General features: G+C 46.5%; 1 long non-coding RNA gene across 5 annotated transcripts in view; it reads left to right on the top strand.

Moving 5' to 3' along the window:
* The window catches only part of LOC124462750, an 83,325-nt gene that overhangs the window by 49,512 nt on the left and 11,876 nt on the right, over positions 1–21,937 (top strand). For all 5 annotated transcript variants that reach the window (XR_006955481.1, XR_006955483.1, XR_006955484.1 and 2 more), the window contains 2 exons: positions 2,426–2,648; positions 17,606–17,669. This is a non-coding gene — a long non-coding RNA (uncharacterized LOC124462750). The remainder of the gene's footprint in view (positions 1–2,425; positions 2,649–17,605; positions 17,670–21,937) is intronic.

Here is a 21,937-nt window from a genome sequence, read left to right as displayed (position 1 = left end):
AGCCAGGGCTAGCCTGGGGGAGGGAGAGGGAGGGCGAGGGAGGAGGAGGGTGGAGGTAGTGGGAGGGCTGGCGTCTGGGAAGGTTTTTTGTGTGTGTGTATCTGTCTGTGTAAGCCTGCATGAGTGTGTGTGTGTGCAGAGGTATACCCTGTCAGTCAGGTCACTGGGTTCCTCGACTCCTTGGAAGGGGAGTGGGGATGGGGGGGGGGATAAGGGCTAGGTGCTGACAAGGATTTATGAACAGATAGTGTCAGACTGCACGCACGTAGCCCTGTCCCTGCCTGTCTGCTCCAGCCAGGGACGAGAGATGAGCTCAGCCACCGCTTCACTTCCTGTTGACCTTCTCTCTTCTTCTTTTGCTCTGCTTCTCTTTGCGGGCGCTGAAGGTGGTTCGCAACTGCAATGGGAACACCCTGCTTGAATTAGTTCAAAGTGAAATTGTCCGTCTTTGTTATTTAGTCCTTCACATGGGTGATGTTTGATATCTGTTGGCCCATGGCTGGTGCTCTGAGGTTTTTTGAGGTGGCTGAGTTTAGTGCCTGAGATTGTTTTGAAACAGCATTCTCATGATGAGAAAACCCTGGTCAGAAGTTGTGAGCTTGATTGTCGTCATCAGAGCACAAGGGTGTCCTTGTTGTCTAAGGTTGATGTTTGGGTTATCGCTCTCTCTCTCTCTCTCTCTCTCTCTCTCTCTCTCTCTCTCTCTCTCTCTCTCTCTCTCTCTCTCTCTCTCTGAACAAAGCCTGGTCAGAGACTGCTGATTGTTTCCTGACTACGAAGGCCTTGTTTGTATATCATCCTGAGGCTGGAAGCACGTGTTCAAGTACACTATAGACCATAGACCACTGGAACTCTCCTCTGTCTATACAGAGCTAGCTGACACAGTAGCTGCATAGAATTTCTACTGTCTATAAGAATGATGCCTTGACACTATATCTGGGATCTTTCCGGACATTTCCGTATGGTGTGTTTCATTAGTTGAACAAGAGACCCTGTGTGATATGGAGTTAAGTCTCATCAGCCTCCGCAGTATTATCTGTCGTTGTTTTGTTTATCCAGTAAGTGAACCACCAGAGATGGAACGAAGCCAGACCCAGAACACATTCTTTTCTCTCAGTCTGGGGTGTCATAGTCTTGGATTGTGCTCAATGTGGGTTCAACGACAGTATTTGTGTGCAGTGACTTAATAAAAGGTCTCCCTTCTTTAGCTGGGTGTGTATCCACTACTGTCATCTGTTGGTTTTTTATTCCGATTCAGGCCTAGAAATGTGTGTACAAAGTGAGGATGCTTTAATCTCACTCTTTTGAGGGACTTTGTCTGAGCTGGCCGAGCTCAAGTCCAAGGTGGAGCTCGACAAGAGACCTGTGTTCAAATCTTGCCTCGGGCAGTCATGGGGACACATGCTACTCGTTTCCCCTGCTAGCCAAAAAAACGCCTTAATCCCACCCCCAGCTCTGTGTGGTGGCTGGTCTACGAGCCAATGATGTTTGTGTAACTGTACACTATATATCCGGCAGATTTAAAAGAGCATACATGCTGTGTGATCACAATAAATAAACATGGGAGCAATTATTAATGCGACACTATATGGCCGTCAGGGAGTGGGATCCAGGGCTTCCATCCTGTCCTCCACCACGGGCTGGGGATGTCCCCGACGCTGCTGAGACACGAGCATGTCCTGCATCGATGCTTTGATACAGCTGCATGTTTGTGTTCGCGCGTCTGGGTAGAAAAAACGAATAATTCATTTTTGTCGCGTGTGGGTTTTTTTTGTTGTTGCTGTGCAAGAGGGCTCTGGCTTGTGCTCTCAGTGTGAGTGTTGGATGTCTCATTAAAACACATGCTTGGTTTAGTGCCGGTGTTCAGCTTCCCTTCTGTCCTATGTGATATTTAGGGATGCTGAGCTCAACACAAAGGTACTTTATTTTCTACAGGACTACAGTGAGTTGAAATGTACATTTCCAAAGTAAACACGAGAGCTCGAATGCACACGGACATACGATGCATTAGAAGAAGTGCTCCCATTCTTTTCATCTCTTTGGATACATTTAGAGTACGTCTTTGAGTTTTCTGAAAGACGTGTGCATGAAAGGGTTATATGTGTGTATACCCAAAAGCATAATGTAAACACTGTTTACTTTGAATGTGTACCTCAGGAGATATACAGTATAACGTAACAAACATAACAACCTTGAAAGGGGAAGCGTCAGTTATAAAGACCATTGAAATAAAAGTCATACATTTATGGGATGTGCTGAATAAGGGGCATGGTAACCAGCTCCAGTGTCTTTGCACAGTCTGTGACGACTCTACATTGGATATCGCTATCTGTGGCTTGCAGGTCGGACTCTTTTTAGCAGTGGGGCTCAGTGGTCACACAGGCCTCAGGCCCTGTAACAGAACACACTTCCTGTCTCTCCACAGTGGCCCCCTCAGAGCCGAGCAACAGTCATCAGCTCACAGGAAGTGTGCAGGAAGTGATATCCGTGGTCGAGGGACCTGCCCGGGCTAGTCTGGAGACCAGACGCCTAACTGCCGCTCTGCACCTGAGTCCTGGAGAGGGAGATTACAGTGTCACGTGGAGACGGAGGAACCTCTACTGGGCAAGACAAGACAAGACTCGCCGACTGATTTGAACGCATTCAAGGTTTTTCTCTTCGTAGTTTGCATTGATACAGTTAGGATGCAGCCTGAAACAGAGGGGTTCTGAGAGATCCATCCAACTGAGGACGCCTTGCCTGCATGCCTTGTAAATTGTGTTGTGTTTGATGCCACGTACCTTAACACACCTTGGGTTGGAGGCTGTGAACAGAAATGACTGATGGCTCAAGTTACTGAGAGCATGGGGTATCACTAGAACTAAGGTCACAAGTTGAAGTGTCACTGAGACCGGACAGGATACTGAACCTACAGGATACAGTACTGTTTTGTGACCAGGAGCCTTATAGTATATGCTGTAGCTAATGCTAACCCAGAACAGTAGTATAAGTGGAGTAGAACTTCATCCTGTGTAAGTGGATGTTGTTGGAAGGAGGTTCACAGTACAGAAAGGATAGGCCCTTGTCGTCTTCGATGCTTTGGTGAGTTACACTGTAGCTCCTGCATGCTTACACACCTCTCGTTTTCCGGAAGCGATGAAAAGTGGTGAGATTTCACCCGAACAGAGCCTGACAGGGGGAGGAGAGAAGAGAGGGGAAGAGTGTGTCTGTGGTATAGACACATCTATAGGAGTCTGTGAATGGAGGGTTCTTTTTTCATTTCTTATTTATTCAGGAAGGTGGAGGATGATGAAACATTTACAGCTGCTTGAATCACCTCCGCTCAACAGCAAGAGGTTTTGATGTTTCTCGGCTGAAGGGAAACTTGTTATTTTTCGATGTGGTGGTACTGTGAAAGAGCGGCACACATTCAGGCTCACAGACACACTCTGAACTCCTGTCTCCTCTAAGGCTGAAGTAGCTACAATATACCAGAAGTATCTACCAATACCCCAAAGGTATCAGGCAATACACCAGAAATGTCTAGCAGGCAGCAAACCAGAAGTATGTACCAGCAGGCCAGAAGCCGACCAAAAAGAATAATCAATATATCTGAAATATCTAACTGTAGACCAGAATGAATCATTGGGTTCTGGTGGGGGCATTTTGGCAAGGCTACTCCCCAATAAAGGGGTGGTTCAAACCACCAACAGCTTTTACCCTACTGCCACAACTGCTACGCTAACCTAGCATAATTCTAACCTGCCGGTACAAGTCATGTCATAATCACAAGCACTTTGCCTTAGTACCCGTCTAACAGCTAATTGTTTAATTGTTTACCCCGGTTACAAGGTTACGGCACAGGGTAAGCTGAGACTCACCTGTCGCTTTGCACTAAATTAGTTAGTTTTCTTCCGTGGAGCTGCTGTGTTGCAGGTAATTACGTGTCATAATTGCATTAGCCTCAGAGCAGTCTGTAATGTGGCATGAGATAGCATCATTAAACACTGATACATCATCATGGTGTGGCTCTTTGAAAGCTCTACCATGTCTGGTGTTGCAAAACATGAACCCCAGTGTAGCTCTGTTAGCAGGTGGGGTTATATCGACATCTATGGGCTTTATTTATTATTATTTTTAATAGTTTGGCGTCCATCACCACAAGTTGACCTTTGCCACCAACCCTCCGGGGCCAAACTAGTGGTCTATTTTCCAGGTAGGCTTCAGAAGAAGGGTGTCTTGACTGAGCTTCACAACAGAACGGACTGTGTTGATGTAAACAGTCTAAATGAGCTTCTCCCCTCTGTGGAGGCTGATGCAATACAACGAAAGCTCTGGAGTCTCAGTGTAGAGAAGAGCCACAGAATGCTTTACGCATCTCCCTCAAGGTTTTTTCCCCCCCGTCTCTCTCTCTCTCTCTCTCTCTCTCTCTCTCTCTCTCTCTCTCTCTCTCTCTCTCTCTCTCTCTCTCTCTCTCCCCCTGACTCTCCTTCTCCCCTCCCCCTCTTTCTCTCTCTCCTCCCGCCCATTCCCTAAGATCAAGAGGGTGGTCAGCTCGGGAAGGAAGCAACATTTGAACCACCCCCACCCAACTTCAGTCTCCAGAGATCACATGGTTCACATGTAGCAAAGGTGGTTTGACAGGTCTACGCTGCACTGAGACCACCACGTCTTCATCCAGACCTGTTTGTTTAATGGAGAATTGTTGAACGTGAGAGTAAGACTACATCCTTTAAAGGCCATGTATGAGACAGATAGTAAAAGGGTGCGACAGAAGACAGTGGTGGAAGTCAGTTGGTTCTCACTGTTAACCAACTGGGAGGTCATGTTTTTGTGTCCAGCTCTGAGGAAACTCTGAGGGTCACTGAAGGTTGCAAGAAGAAACCAGTTCTGTCTGGACTCAAGCATACTGTCTAAACACTTCTTAAGCTTCCTCTGCCCTACAAGTGGAGCTAAATATATCAGTCTATCTCCTGATGGAGGGTTCCCAATGATTAAGGAGGGTGTGTTTGTCTGTGGGTGTTTGCTTGGTTTGGTACCGTCTATAAGGCTGAAGCGTTCTATTTACAATCCATGTGCTAGCCATCTTGTCCTTTTGCTCATTTAAAAATGGCTGACCTCCAATGCTGCATCAACATAAATACTTCACTACAGTATGTAGGGAAGGTCAAAAGGTGACATTGATGAAAGACACTGAGGGTCTTTAGCAAAACATCTGTATCTAAAAATGTGCTTCCCAAATAAAGATTTTTCCCCTTCAAGCATCCATGTGGGTTAGGTTGTATTTGCTGTCAGATTTTCTATTGAGAGCTCTGTGTCTTGTGATGTGGTGAAGTCTAACACCTCCAGTATTTAACATGAAGAATCATACACAGCATTTACCTTACAACGAATGCATTGCTCTATATATTTACACACACACGTACCTACACACACACACACACACACACACACACTTGCATGACCAACACAGTTCCATTACAATGCTTTTTTCCCTAACCCCAACAGCGGATGTAATTCTAACCTTAACACAAATTGTAACCATAAAACCCCCTAGAAACAGCACTCAAACTTATAAGGACCACGAAAATGTCCCCACAAGTAACATTCTTCTTAGTTTTTTCTATTCGTGAGGGGACTTCTGGCCTGTATATGAACAGTTAGACACACACACTATCACACACGCACTGCCAGGAAATAATGACCAGACATAATGAAATCACTGTTATTCGGTGTGTACTGCATGGGTTGTGATGCTATCCCAGATACTACCCGTCTCACAATAAGAGACTGTTAAAGCAGAACGTTCTTCCGGAGGCAAGGGGGTGGGGGGATGGTGGGGACCCCTCCAATGATACAAAACAGAAATCACATTACTGCAGGTTGGGCCGGCCAGCACTGTAAACATCTTCTCTATATTAGAAATGTTTCGAGTATACAACGGAAGCATAATGCAGTCTTATATGGACATATTTGCAAGTGAATTGAGGTTCCATATTGCTTAGATGGAAATCACACTGGCATTGTGTTGAAAGACCGGGAGTCCAATATTGTCTGTGATTGAATTGAATGATATCTGATGGAGAGAGAAAATGGAGAATATGTAAACTAAATGTGCACTGTTTGGCCAAAATGATACTAAAGAACGAATGGCTTTTGAAACAGCATGACCAAATTATACGGAAATTACAGTGGAGCCAATCCTTAAAATCACGAGGGAAATACAGACACATACACACACTGGGAGAATAAGATATATTGGGGTGCATGCTTTAAACAGCTACAGGTCTGAAATGTGAGAGCTTGCTGGTTATCAATGGACAGCCCATCAGTTCCGCTCACATCTCCCTCCCTCAATTTATCTCAATTTCCTATTTCATACACCCCCTCACTATCTTACTCTTCCTATCTTCCTATGTCTGCTTTCTGCGTCTTTTTCTCTCGCACGCTAGCTGTACCACCTATTCTCAGATTTTCCTCCCTCTCTTTTGACTCCTCATCCTTTTCCTCTCTGGCTCATTTCGGCTCGCCTCTCTCCAACTCTTCACCTCAGCTGCCTCTGCTTTCGGCACTAGATGTCTGTTCTCTTTCACCCTTTGGCCGTCTCTCGGTCTGTCCTCCTTCTCTCTACCCTCCTCCTCCCTCTCTCCCTCTCCCACGCAGACAGATATACAGCGAAGCGAGCAGACACATGCAGTCTGTCTGGCTGGAGCAGCTTACAGTGACTGGTACTCCCCGCTCGAGCGAGCCCAAACCTCCGTGCTGGCTGCCTCCGCCAGCTGTGCACTGCTGACCCAGTAAACTTTCCGGTGAACCTCAAATCCTGCCTACCCATTTGCTGGCTGCCGCATCATGTGACCACCCCCCCCCCGACTGCCACCTCCTCGCTGAAGATACAGCTCTCCCAAAAACTCAGCCTCCTCCAGCTCGCTCAGAGGACGCCTTCCTCAGGGGCATCTCTCTCCCTCAGACGGTTCCCCTTCTGGTCGTGATTTCGAGGCTGCTGCATGAGGGAGGGTGTCTGGGAGGTGGGGAGAACACAGGAAAGGAAGGGAACCTTGCGGGCATTCACAGGCAAATGAGAGACGCAAATCGTTGTTAGGGTTTCGTTTTTGTGGCGGAGTAGGATATGAGTTGGCAGGATTTTCCCACCGCTCCACACACACTGCGGGTGTCTTGTTGCAACCCCAGAGGCAGAGGAGCAGAGACACACTATAGCCCGAGCTCTCCTCTCATATGGTCTCTCCCTGCGCCAGTCTGCTTGAAGCCCTTCAATTATAATCAAACTTTATTGGAACCCCTCATTTATAATCAAATTGATTTACTTTCATTCGTCGCCTTCCAGGCTTCTTGCACCGACTTTCTGGACGCGAGAATCATGGGAAACCGAGTTTCATGTCCAACTTTTGTGGCACCTACCCAGGCTACTACATCCAGTTTCCCACACTTTTTTCCCCCCCCTCTCTCTCCGTTTGAATCCTCTCTTCGTCGCCTCCCTCTGTTCTTCCCCCCCCTCCCTCTCTTCTCCTCCCTCTCTTTTCCCATGCTCTCATCCTCGCAGCTGCAAACCTGGGAAACGGCTCCTGTCCTGTCCTGGGTCCTCCAGAGCTCGCCTTTATTTCCACACAATCATATTGTTCCACGACGTGGATGAGAGATCACAGGGGACGAAGGGGTAGAGAGACGGGGGGACAGATGGACGAGAGGGAGGGAACAGAGATAACATAGATATGTTTGTCTGACTGACAATCATTCCACCCATCCCCTCTCTACCTCCACCTCTCTCCACCATTTGAACAGATGGTTTTCGACATCTGCAATAACCACACAAACTCTATCCCCGATAGCGGAGCATGTGCTAACACAGCCACCAGCCTTTCCGTGTTCACATTGCAGGAACTCGTGGCATATTTCGCGGCGTCAGTCCTCCTGAGACCGTGAGGTGGTACACCGTACCGGGATTTGAGTAAATTATCTGTGTGACTGCCAAGGTGTGAAGTGATTAAGAGTTTTAAAGCTCCTCGTGATTCCCTGGACACAGACAGAGTGGGACGCCTGAGGAATGGCATGATGACCACAGCAGCACTGTAATTACCTGGTTCCATTTCAAAACCCAGCTCAGTCCCAGATCCCTGTAATTAATAGCAGCGCAGATACTGTAAATAAAGGCAGGGAGTCGTTATTGTTGTGGACAGGATAGTGGAATGGCAGTCCTGTCAGATGACGCAACAGTCTGTGGTAGGACGTGGAGGTAAAAAGAGGGTTTGGCGTTTGAGTCTCCGTGTTGAGACGTTTGGAGGGGTTTGGTGGCTGAGATTGAGAGACACACACATGCATATTCGCATACAAACACTCACCCTTTCTTCCTCTCTCTCTCCCCTCTGCTGTCTGTTGTCTCTCGTTCTCTCTACTGTACACCCTCTATCTGTTTCACAGACACACTCGTTCCCTCCTTTTTTCCAACAGTCAGTTTCCTGCCTCGCACATGAAAGACACCCTGAGCCAAGGCCCCCGTCTGTGGGTGTGCAGGACAGCTGGGCTCTGGGAAACAGCAGTCTGGCCTGGAGAGAAGACAGAGGAAGATGGATTGATAGGAAAATTGTTAGAAGGATGGGTAGATAAATGTGTGAATAAATCAATGGATAGACAGATGGATGGATGGATTTATGGAAGAATGGATTGATAGATTGATAGATGGATGAATGGATTCTTAGAGGGTTAGATGGATGGATGGATGTATGGATGGGTGGATGGGTAGAGGGATGGATATTGTTATATGAATCTAGCTGTTACTAGCCCCAAATGTCTGGCCCAAGGGTGTGGGAACGTGTCCTCTTAGAGAGACAGAGAGAAAGACATATAGAGGGAGAGAGAGAGGGGGATGGAGGGAGGGAGGGAGGGAGGGGAGGGAGAGAGAGGAAGAGGGAACCATAAACTCCTCTGAGGCCGTGTATAATCAAACCCACACCCCAGTTCACTCAGTTCTCACATGGCCTCATCACAGCAAGCCAGAATAGAAGCAGAGTTGTTCCCTTGCAAACACACACTATATTTTCCTGTAATGTATTTGGATATCTTTTCCACACCCTACTTGCCCATCCCTTCCATGCCCACTGGCTGTATTGGCTGGTGGCTTAACCTATCATGCCAGCTTTGCTAGTCATGCCAGTCTGCATGTGGCTCAAGCCCCCGAGGGAATAGTTGATGCGAGAATGTGGGCAGCAAGCAAACCCAGCTGTGCCCATCTCCATCCATGCCCACCCCCGGTGCCCAGGCTGGGTTCGACGAGCAACTCTCGAGTAAATGCTCAGCTCTGTCAGCTGTTAACATTTCTCCACCACAGGACTGTCAGTATTTCCTCTTGGTCTAATGGTAAATGATGATGGGGTGGAATGCATGCAGAATGGGGTTCCATCTCTCCCGGTGTTGTACTACAGGTGTCAAGAGGATTGGTGATTTTTTGAAATACTCTTAAATGAAACATTTTGACCTCATTTATGTTGTAGTAAACAATATATTCGCTTAGGTTGCACATGTTAACCTTGTCCTGACAAACACGTGAGCAACATCCCCACCTCTTCCTCCTTCATTGTTTGGAGATGTAGTCATCGCTGAGATATAAAGCTTGTTTGTCTCTAATCTTTGTATCGGTAACAACATAACAGGTGTCTGGGTCCTGTAGTCTTCCCAACATCATGATTCATTCTGTATGTCAATCGCATTTTCACCACAGATATTGATCTCCTCTACCCCACAGGCAACCTATTCTTATTAAACAATACAACTGACTCAGTCACCGGGCAGAGCTGGTATCTGGTACTCACTCACTTCCCTTAACAAGAACTCCCTTCAACAAGCATCCCGCCAGCTCAGAAATACGACCTGTTTACTAGGATGCGTTGGGATTTCTGTTGTGGGGGAACTTTTTCTAAATGGTCCGGACGGAGAGTGAGAGAGAAAAAGGAGAGGCAGAGAGAGAAAGGGGGGGAGGAGGAGGGAGAGGAGGAGAGCAGGGGAGAGGGGGACCGATTTGGAGTCCAAAAAATAATGAGCTCATATCTCTAGCCAGGAGGTAGTGCTAGCAATTACCATGATCCATGGACTCTAGCACTGTGGGATACTTCACTCTCTACACCGGGACAGGGGGAAAGATTGCCAGATACACAGAGCTTGTTCTCTTTTCTATTTGAAGAGGTAAAGTTTCAAAGGAGGTGTAGATGAGACAGGGGTTTTCTAGTGGCAGGGGGCCGGGGGTCAGGGCTGATGATGAAGGACAGAGATGGAAGTGTCTGTATTGGTGATAGAGATTTGAGAGTCATTTGGTGAACTGGTTCTGAAGACCAATACACACTTCATGAAATTCGTTTTGAAACTGTGCTAGGCAAGACATGGACCTGAGGTTGAAATGCGGTTGAACGCAAGCCAAAAACCTATCTGTAGAGTTTGAACCTGTCTGTCTGTAGTTAGAATCTGTCAGTCCGTTTAGAAAACCATTTCCAGTCAGTCCCCAGTTAAAACCAATGTCATTGATTCCCAGGAATGAGACCACTGCACTTTCCTGACTAATCAGTGGTTCTCTTCAAGATCCCAAAGATTTTTTTTTTCACTAACATTTCGAAAGACATCAATTAGTCTCAGGCAATCAATCTGGTTAATGAAGCAATGAATTACATGAGGATCTCTTGGATCTAGCTAGTGATCTGAGCAGGAAGTCAGTCTGGCCAGAGTCCACAGCCTTTAGGTACTCTTTACTCCTCAGGTGAAAAAACACTGAAATTATTAGATTTCTGAATCGGCAAATGTGTGCCGAAATGACAGAAGTCCATGTGATTGGTGTTGGTTATTAGATTCAATATAATTTCTAAAGCAATAAAATGTGCTTTTTTCATTACTTCCAGAACTTATTAACAAGCTTACTTTATCCTTAAAGGCTCACACTTAATTACATTTGTGGGGCGAAACAGGATCATGGAGCTACTCGGCCAGAATGGCTAATGTATATTTTCTTCTCTCTCCCTTTTTGATTGAGATGAAGGTTCTGTTTTGGGTTACATCTTTTATTTATGTTTAATTTAGAAATATTAGCCAGAAAAGGCAACAGGAGCCCAGATCAGACCTCTTTCCTATTCTCCAGCTTAACCCCCTTGCTAAATCTGTAGCATGCGAAATGTCACAGCAGAACAATATTAACCTTGTGACATTGAGAGGCTCATTATAGCCTGGTTATCAACCTCAGCTCTCCCTGCTGTCTTACCTTTGTTTTCTCTCCCTCATCCCATTATTCCTTATCAGCCACCAGCACTCAGCTTGTTAACGTGAGGAATCCCCACAATGCACCCTGGTAGATGTACACCCTCGGAGTATCCCCGAATTCCTCGCCACGTCCGTGTTTAGAATGTGTCTCTTGTCTTGTCAGGTAAGTGACAATTGATGACCCGTGCGTATGCTCCCTGAGGAGTGCAGAGAGTCTCAGAGACAGTCAAGCCTGATTGATGATGGTGCATGATGACCAAGTCCCTCAAAACCCCTGGGAGATCCACTAAGGGCTGCCCAAAGGGGCCCACAGTCCTTCCTGTCTCCTCTCAACCACCCAGCCAAAATGGCAAGCAGGCAGTCAAGAGATCCAGCAAGCCGTCAAGCAGGCATGTACTCGTAGAACGACTTATAAAAGCACGTGGCCAGTCAAGCTGGCATGCAGGTCAACCTGTTGTTGTTTACAGTAACTGTTACTCTCTTTAGCCGAGAACCACTCTGTATCTACATTCAATCACAGCAGAGTGGTGGAACGTTCTGGTGTGTTCCCCCGGCCACAGAGTGGTTTAGATTAGCGCCTGGCAGGGAACACACGGAGAACGTCATGGGCGGACCTGTAGTCACAGGCCTGGAGCCATGCCGTCTAGCATACATAACCTCCCGTTAATTGCAATGATGTAAACTCGAAAGTTCATGCTATTCTCATGCAGAACAGCAGAGAAAAGCCATGATTACTGTAAAGTATGGCATGGACAGTCATAGGTTTGTTAGGTGAATTGTTGTGGTTAGGATTGTAACCAAGTAAAGGGAAGGGTTGGGTGTCTGTCTTGTGCTAGGTGCTTCAATGTGTTTGTTGTGCTATGTGAGTGTGCTTCTGTGTGTAGTTCTATGATTTTATGAGTGCTTGTACTGCATATGTGTTGGTCTCTGTGTGTCTGCTTATGTGTGATCAATGGAACCAAATCTGATTGTAAAAAACCAAGTTGTGTCACATTCTAACCCGACCTTAACCGTCATGAATACTGATGCAAATTATCACACCGTCTGAGGAACGTTCGCACAGCAATTTATGATTTGAACTGGTAACTGCCTCATTTTGGACTTTTTCTTGTTATGCTAATGTCCCCTCACAATAGTCAGAAATCAGTTTGATTTTACAGTGAAAATATCGCAGTATACAGCTGTCTCTGAAATGAGAGATGTTTTTGTGTGTGAGTGAAATCTCTAATCTACATTTTTATGTCATTAGTTGAGCCTATCAAGCCTAGAGCTTTGTAAATCAAATTGTGTTTCAAGAGTGCTACTGTGAATTTGAAATGTATTCTCAATACCCTCTAAAAAGCAATCTTAAAAGTTTCACAATTGTCCTTTTGCCAGTCTATTGCTGTTGTATTTCTTTTGTTGTTCGGTGGAATTTAATTTATATATTTTTTATGTTCATAACCAAATTTCCAGGCAGTTTCTGTGTGACACAAATAGGGCACACAGACAAATGTCAAGCAAAGGTTTTCTCCTCCTGCTCTTACTTCATTGCCTGAGTGGCGGCAAGATTCTGGAATGGTCCTCTGTCTCGACGGAGGTAAAATAAGGGACATGGGCACGTATTACATACACACTCACACACACACACACACCCACACACACACACCAACACACACATACACACACACAGACACACACTCCATGTGAAACAGTGTCGCTCGGATCCTGGAGGTAGCTAGCGCACAGGAGCTCCATAAGAGAATCCTCAGCATCAGCAAACCAAACAGGGTCATCTCTCACCTCTCCCACTGGGCGACCCCAGAGACACTGTAAACAATAGCCAGCCGTGACCAGGAAGCTGGCCAGCTGCACAATCCCAGACACTATTAACATTTGAGTTGCTGGAGGCTTGTGGGGTAAGGCGACCTTTGACACTTTATCCTTGTTTTTCAAAGTTGACCTCTGACCCCTCTCTGGGTCTCATCTACCATTTTGTTCGGGGGCTAGCGAGGAAGAGAGCAGGTGAATCCATCTTAGCTGTTGGCTCTTGGCTTTGTAGCAGGGTCTGGTTGAATCTCTGGAGCATAAGCTAGCAGGAAAACTACCAGCTGCAGCAGAATAACTAGGAAGCAGTAGACTCCCTGACCTTGCTCCCTTCGCATTGGGCTACGGGGCTACACCAACACAACCCTGTCTGTTCTCACAAGCTTTACTGGACCAAAAAACTCAGGAATCATTGGGGGGAATTTTTATAATCACACTGTCTATATTATGTGTTGAAGTTAGACTGAAGTTGTTTAATTAGTTTGTAGAATTGTTGCCAGAAGCTTAGTCCAGCATACAAAATCAGGATGCAGAGTTTATAATCCTTAAGTCCTTAATGCTCTTTAAAAATATGATTCAAGAACAGCCCAAGTTTGAACAAGATATTTGTTCTGTACGGCAGAGCTACATCATCTTTTTCTACACTAAAATCAATTGTTTTCTCTCTTTTTTGGGGGGGTAAATCAATTTAGGCTTCAGGCTGATCTGCCTTGCAGGCAGCTTTCCCTTTGATACTGTTCCCAGCACAGCTGAGCGCAGGAACCCAGCCAGACTCAGGTTCTTTGTAGGATTTGTGTTCAGACTCCCTGTTGTAGCCCACCAACTCCAGCATAGACTTTATCTTCTGCTCTCCACAGGGCTTTGAACAATGAGGATGTGAAGCCCCGAGTTTTTTGGGGGGAGGTACGTAGTGGGAATTGAATTAAAGGGAAAACGGGTGCCTTGAAGGCAGCTGTACCTTGAAGGCAGTGTCCTTCAAAGAGCTTGATGAAAAAGTGTTTACGCCAGGAAATAAAATGATGCATAAACATGAGTGTTGCTAGTGTTGTCGTTAGTTCTGGTTTTCAAAGAAGGGGGTGACCTTTCCTAGTTCTGAGGCAGCTCTGACAACTTCAGAATGGGTCATTGTTCTATCAGCACACATCAGCAGAACAATCACCTCATCAGTGAAACAGACATTTGACTGCATTTAGATGCTATGGTCTAAGAAGTCAAAACTGTGTGTAAACAATCGACTTTCTCTGAGTTAATGGACTCACTCACAGAGAATTAAGAGTGAACACAGAGGATCAAAACCGACTGTGGTTAGTGGTGGAGCTAAACCATCCAGTATCTTGGAGGCCCAAGGAGAAGCAACTGTTACCTCCATGTTCCAGGATAGAAGTCAATTCATGGGAAACAGCACTCCCTATTGACAGATTGGGAAATAGACTGTGGATTTTAGACACGTTCAAAAGGGTAAAAAATTGATACTAGTCAAATACAACTGTGTACTGTGGATACCATTTTTATTCAAAAATAGTTGTTGTGCCCCAACTCTGTAAATTGGCACGTGAAGCCTAGAAGACGTAAAGGGTAAACTCTTTATTGAGGAGTCGTGATATCATACTGTTATGCTCAGTCGGAACATCCTGGGGTTCAGTGATTTCCCTACCTGTTTTTATGGTCTCATTAACTCATGGGTGTTTTATTGAACTTAAATCTCCACAGCTGAATCTAATGCTTCAACCAAACTGTAACTCCTCTCGTAAAATGTTTAGCTACTTGATCATGAATATCACTGAACCCCATAACACCCACAATGAGTCTATCCATGATTCACGTGTAAACCTTTAAGGCCAGACCGAGCCCAGCGGTTTCTGTGAGCAACGCGCGTGCTGTTGTAAAGTTAATCAAACTAAGAAAACGACTAAACGGGGAAACTCTGCCAGCTGTGCTGTAGGCCTGTTTAACAGAACTCCAACAGAACATCTGGCCCTGTAAGGGTGGGGAACAGGTTTTTATACCAACCTGGAAAACTGTGCCGACAGAACAGACCTCCATGTCTGATGAAGACATGAGCAACAGATTAGAAACAAACTGATGAGAAACACATCAATGGTGCTGTGTTGTTTTTCAGTGGGAAAAAAAAGACATAATCCTGACTGGGACACCTGCCTAGGCGTGTGTGTTTGTGTGTGTCGTTTGTCTGTCAGTACAGCAGCCACCGGCCTGCTGTGTAAATCTACAGGACTGAGCCTCTCTTCTTGTGTCAGGGCTCTAGCACAAACACTCCAGAGGGTTTTGTGTGTGTGTTTGTGTGTGTCTGTGTGTGTGTCTGTGTGTGTCTGTGTGTGAGAGAAAGAGAGGACCCTCCCATTCATCTGCACATATAGGGCCATCTGCCCCTCTTCCAGCGCCTCTACCCTCTCTCCCTTTCTCTCTTTCTCTCCTGTCTGCCCCCCCCTCTCTCTCTCTATCTCTGTCTTTCTTTTTGTTTCTCTCTCCCTCTCATTTTCATTGGTACTTGGTACTGAATTTGAGTATTCTGATGGCTTATTTTGTTCCAGCATGTTTCAGTCTCTTCCAGATGGCTCTGCCGGTAGATGTGGGGTCTTCTGAACAACAGTATTAGATGTGTCTGGTCTGTCTGTCTTTGATGAACAACCATTATGCACCCCGCTGTTTTCTAACTCCACACAGGTTCCAAACACCTGGAGCTTTTCTCCCCAGGACACTTTGACCTCAGCTCCAAACTCTCTTACAGTGAGACTGAGAGAGAGAGAGAGAGAGAGAGAGAGAGAGAGAGACAGAGACAGACAAAGAGAGAGACAGACAGACAGAGAGAGAGAGAGAGAGAGAGAGAGAGAGAGAGAGAGAGAGAGAGAGAGAGAGAGAGAGAGAGAGAGAGAGAGAGAGAGAGAGAGAGAGAGAGAGAGAGAGAAGGGGAGGTTAAGGGGGGGGGGGTGCGGGAGAGGGTGGGGTGGAGGGAGGGAGAGAGGTTCAACATGAGCCAGAGAGTGTGTTTTTGAAGTGCCCTTATTGAGTTGGTGCGTTTATAAAATTTCCTTTTAAACTAGCAGGCATCCGCCAGGTGTTAACGTGGACACTTACAGCCAGCCGGACATTAAAGCCTGGGGCCAATCTCGCTCTGTCACATTACAACATCTGCTCAGGATCCACAAGATGCCAGTCAGCAAAACAGTGCGCCTCAGGAGCGCTTCTCTACTCAATAGAAGGACTGTTTCATGTGTGATCCTGATGGCCTTTCTACTTCAGCCCCTCTGGTTACGCACTCTGAAGAACAGACGACTGTTGTCTAACAACAACTCAAATGATTGTTTGGGGTTCCGACAGATATTAACAGTACAGCAGTAAACGGAGAAGAACAGCACAGTTAACTGGCTGACACCTCTGTTCAAGATTTACCTCGGTCACATGGCTAAACAGGGTATAGTATGGATTAGTGGTTAGAGCTCTTGATTGCAAATCAAGAGGTCACAGGTACAAATCTTGCTTGTACAATATGTCACTATGGATGAATGTGTCCGCTAGATTAACGTATTATCATTAAGTGACCTGTAATGTGTTTTCTCCCAGGCATTGCTACGTCGTTACATGGAAGTTCATGTGAATGTTATGTAAAGTGTAGCCTTTTGCTTGAATTTATTGTCTTACTATACACCATTCTCATCCAGCCTGGGGACTGGGCCTAACTATTGTGTCGTAACTTTGTAAACGGAGACTCACTGAGGAAGTTTAACCTTGATCTGTCTGAGGATTGAGACTCGTCCATCCGTCCGCTCGTCACGCAGCCAGAGAGCCGTCTTGGCTTCATGTTCAGGGGCTTTAGGACTGGAGACATCCGCAGGGGCAGTCAGAGGGGTGGAGGGGTGAAGGGGTGGAAGGGCGGAGGGGTTGAGGACGACTGAAAAGGCCGTCCCCTGCTGCGGGTTTAATCCCCTCAAGAGGTCACTAAGGTTCACAGAGAGGTGTGTGTGTGTGTTAAGAGAGAGACATTTGGTAGCATCAGAGGTTAAAGCCAAAAGCTAGACTGTACGTGGGGAGGCGACTGTACATTCCAGAGAGGGTCCCACAGGAGGGGTTATATCACATAGCACCACATCTGGCAACCCATACAACCTCATACTCACCCCGTAGCTTAACAGTTAGCAAATGGTCTTTTTTATGGAATCTTTCAGGTTGCCCAGGTCAGTGGAAGACTGACTGACCAGACTTTTTTTCTCCCTCTCCTCTCTCCCTCTCTCTCTCTCTCTCTCACGTGGGAAAAGGAGAAGTTGTGACCGTAGAACCGGTGGTGTGTAACAATGCATGTTAGCATTAATTGCACCTTTGAGGGGGAGTGGAGAGCATGCCGTATATCACATAAGTGTCCCATGTGTGACTTCAAAGGGCTGTGTTCAGGCTATTTATAATGCTCTCAGGAAGGGCATGGTTTTATGGAGCTCCTTTAGCAACAGAACCTGGATGGAAAAGAACCTTTTCTGTCTTTCCAATTTGAGTCTCACAGTTAAATAATTCATTTGGAGCTACTTCTAACTAACTAAGATATGTTTTTGTCTTTCAGATGCCGGAGTAGAGGAATGTTGACCTACGTAGCTGTGGAGGAATAGCAGACAGGAAAAACAAGGGTAAGGGTCTGTTTGTGTGTGTGTGTGTGTGTGTTGCTTGTTGCTGTGTCTATGGGGGTCTGCGTGTGTGGTGTGTATCCGTGTGTGCAGATTGTGCGTGTGTATTAGTGTGTGTCTGTGTCCCTTTGTGTGTGTTATGTGTCGGTGTGTGTGTCGGTGTGTGTGTCGGTGTGTTTGTGTGTCGGTGTGTGTGTGTGTGTCGATGTGTGCCTGTGTGTGTGTGTACTGAAGCGTTCTCCAGTCTCCCAGCCAGTCATCTGGAGCCTTCCCTTCCTGTGTGACAAACTCAGTGACACAACAGTCGGCACCACAGGCTCACTGAGGGGGAGAGTGAGGGAGGAGGGTGTGAAAGAGAGAAAGAAACTAAGGGTGGGGGGTGGGGGGGGGGGGGGTCAGCAGGAGAGGCAGATTTAGACATGGCAATAGAAGAGAGTGAGGGGGAAATGAGTGTGCAAAAGAAAGAGCTTGTGTATGTCCGTGTGTGTCCTGTACTGGGTGTGTGTGTGTTTGGTACCCTGTGGATGTGTGCCCTGTACTGTGTGTGTGCCCTGTGCTGTGTGTGTGTGTGTCCTGTGTTTGTGTGTTCTGTACGTTTGTGTCCTGTACTGTGTGTGTGTCCTGTGTGTGTGTGTGTGTCCTGTACTGTGTGTGTGTGTGTCCTGTGTGTGTGTGTGTCCTGTACTGTGTGTGTGTGTGTCCTGTGTGTGTGTGTGTGTCCTGTACTGTGTGTCTGTGTGTCCTGTGTGTGTGTGTGTGTGTCCTGTGTGTGTGTGTGTGTGTCCTGTACTGTGTGTGGCCTGGTGAGTGTGAAGGCAGCAGCAGCTGGGAGCAGCTCTCTGTTCTCTGTCATCAATAAATGATCAGAGGGTACCATCTGGAGCAGCCCCAGCACCCCCAGCACCAAGCCCGGCCTAGGCCTGGCTCAGAGAAGCCCTCCCTGGGTCCAGCGCCGGCCCCGGACCCCCCGCTGGATCCCCCGACTCCATATTACCATTCCAACATCTGACAGAACATTCCGCTGTCAGTTGGAATGAAAAGAGCTCGACGCGAATGCCGGTGAATACAGCTGAGTTGGGTGTGTGTCGACAACGCTTTGGTTACAAACACACAGCCCCAACCTACTTAGGCTGCATCGTTCGGTCAAACCCGCGCACTACTCATGCATAATAGTGTCAACATAGAGCGTGTGACAAAGATGTCCACTCTTTTCGACCATTTGCATTCGCTACGCCCACTGCTAGTATGCTAAATGGATGGAAGGAGGCACAGACGGGCTGACGTTTGTCTGCTATCACCACACCAAAACAAAACCCTTTCGCTTTGACCTGTTCTTACAATGTGGCCCCAGTAGCATTGGTCTGCTATGCCTAGCATGACCGGACTGCATGAGTAGTGGTATTGAAGAGTCACTCTGGTATTTTCTGACCCCAGGTCCCCCGCTCTCATGAATACGGTCCGGTCGCCCTACAGAATCACAGCCTCTCCTGTGTTCTGTCTCATTAATGGAAAACATATGCAGGACCTTTATTATGAAAGATCTTTGACTCCCGCTCGGTTGAGTCGGTTTCTTTCGTCTGTTTCGAAGTCTTCCAGAACCGCGTAACTTTACGGTCGTCATAAACGACCCCGACGTTGAACCCCTTTGAATGACGCCGGTTTCCTGTGACATGGTCTTTGACGCCGAGGAGATGTTTCGAGACGTCACCATATGTCCTTTCCTTCGCAGCACACAGAGCTCCAACACAATGCCTTCTCTATGCAAGATGGCAACTGTGAGCTCTAAAACAGGCCCTGGTTTTTCTCTCTGTTTCTTCTCTCTGCAACGGTGGAGTTCAGGGTTTAGGTCACTGTATCCTGTCGCCTGTCAGAGGACTCCCTGCGGAGCACTCTCATAAATCTGAAGGGTTAGCCCAAGAGACGTTGAAAGGAAAACATTTATCCGCTGGCTTCGTTTGTCTTCACTCTATCTTTCCTTTCATATCATTAAAAAAATACAAGAATTCCACCTTTATCGCAAACTTTATGAGATCTTTTTTTTTGTTCGGTCTACTGTAGCACTAATAATAATGGAACTGGTTTACTCTCCCTCTCTGTCCTCCTATGGATGTCAGACTTTGAGAGTGCGTTTCATGGCGAGCCAACTCCTCTCTGGAGAGAGCCAGGCCTTGTGGACATATGTCAAGGCTTGTCTGCTGCCAAGGAGGGAGAAATGGCTGTAATGTAACTCTGGCCCAAAGGGCTGGTGGGGGGTGTTGGTGGTGGGGGGGGGAGAGGGGAGGTTGGGGTGCTGGCGTGAGAAGTTGAGGGAAACTCAGACTCAGGGAGGTGTACTAGTACATAGCTGTGTTGTGTACTTTCAGGATCCTGATGGTCCCCTATAGACACCTGCTCACACAAACACACATGCACGCACACACACACGGCATGAATCACACACTAGTCTAAGACATCCTGACATCCATGCAACGGAGGAAAAAGAAGATAAAAGGACACATTGAAGCTTAACATGGCAGCCTTCAGGAAACAGCCCTGAACTGGGACTGAAGAATGGCCAGTCCTGAAGAGGCCCTCTTACGTGACAGAAATTACAAGAGTAATTCCTCTCAGTTGAGGACATATATTAAAATACATAGAATCAACTCTCTGGCTATGTATTATAAGGAATGAGCAGCTGAATCATTTTCTTGACTCCGACAGGATACTCATTGACCCTGAGTGGAGAGCAAGTGAACTGAGAGAGAATACTTTTTTCCACTCATAAACAATGGGGCTATTGTACAGAGTTCCCACTACTGTATATAGTGCTATGTTAAGAACTTAGAAAATGGCTTTTCAAGTCCAGGTTATTCCCCTTCTCCAGATTACTTTTAATCAGGTTCCAACCCAGAAAAAAGCAGCCTGGAGCCCAGGACTTGTCAGGGATTGCTAGCTCATAGGATTTCAATCCAGTTTTTGAGCCTTTTATCTTTTGCCGTGTAGCAGGCCAGCTTAGTCGTGTCTGGAAGTGTGTTCTTTGTGTGTGTATGTGTGTGTGTGTATGTGTGTGTGTGTTTTAGTGGGGAGCGGAGGTTTAGGGGGGGCCTCTGAGTTTGTTGAAGGAGTAGGCCTCTGAGGTACCAAAGGAAGGAAGTAGGGTGAGGGTTTGAGTGAGGATGGTCAGTGTGTGTGTATGTGTGTGTGTGTGTGTGTTGGCATTTTTAGAAGGCAGTTTTCTTCTGTTAGCCATTAGGAAACATGGGTCCCATTTTTAGCACGCTGCAATCTGCACGGAACACGTAACAGATGTAAAACACCAAACCTCAGCTCATTCAGTCAGATCCAAAACGGCACAATATATACTGGCCTGACTAGACAACCTTACCGGACAGACGACATCTTTACAACATTTAAATTGCTTTCCCTTTACAAAGGCGTTCCTCAACTCAATTTAGTAACCTCCATGTATCAATCCTCTGTGTATTTGCTGCGTAGACCATTCATGTGTAGGTTCAAGAAGCGACAATGTTACGTTTCAACCAGAGTCTTGAATACTTTATTTTATACGTGAGCCTTATTGTATCTGCTTCCTATTGGTCGATAACTCACAGGGTGAATGCTTACTGACGTGTGTCACTGTGCTGACAAACATCTGGCTATTAAAAAGACAAACTGAAATCTATCACACATTCTGTCCTGAAGTAGATTTATCTCTGAGACAGCAGATCTGACCGAGATTCAACAGAAAGACCTACTATAGATAGTGGAAGGCTTGCACACTGGATGCGTTTAGGTTTCAATCAGAAAACCAGATATCGAAGGGGAATGGGACCTTGTTTTTGTAAAAAGCTAATAAAGCATTTGAATTTGATTTGAAACTGATAGAGTGACCGTTGAGTACAGCAGAGATTCAATCCTGCACTGAGGAGTGAGACCAGAACATGGGGAGTGATACCAGCAAACAGGAGGAGCTGTTCAATTGGATTCCCTTTGATGGACAGTACTGGTCGAAATTCAAACCATTCAATTGAATGGGAAAAATGTGTCCAAACGTTTGACTGGTAGAGCATGAGTAGTGCACTGTGTGGCTACATTGTATGGAGAGGGGTTCAGAGTTGATATGCCAGTCATTTCTCATGAATGGGACTCCCATTCTCGGTCTTGTAGTGCCTCTGCTGGATGCACTGTGTGTGTCTGTGTGTGTTCTCCAGACTCAGCTGTGAGAACATGTGTGGGCTCACCAAAGCCTTTGTGTGTTCTCCGCCTACGTGTGGGCTATCCGATGTGTGTGT

This window comes from Hypomesus transpacificus, unplaced genomic scaffold (genome assembly GCF_021917145.1).
Source record: "Hypomesus transpacificus isolate Combined female unplaced genomic scaffold, fHypTra1 scaffold_243, whole genome shotgun sequence".
NCBI classification, from domain to species: domain Eukaryota; kingdom Metazoa; phylum Chordata; class Actinopteri; order Osmeriformes; family Osmeridae; genus Hypomesus; species Hypomesus transpacificus.
The sequence above is the reverse complement of the archived record's forward strand: the minus strand, read 5'-3'. Positions and strand labels throughout refer to the sequence as shown.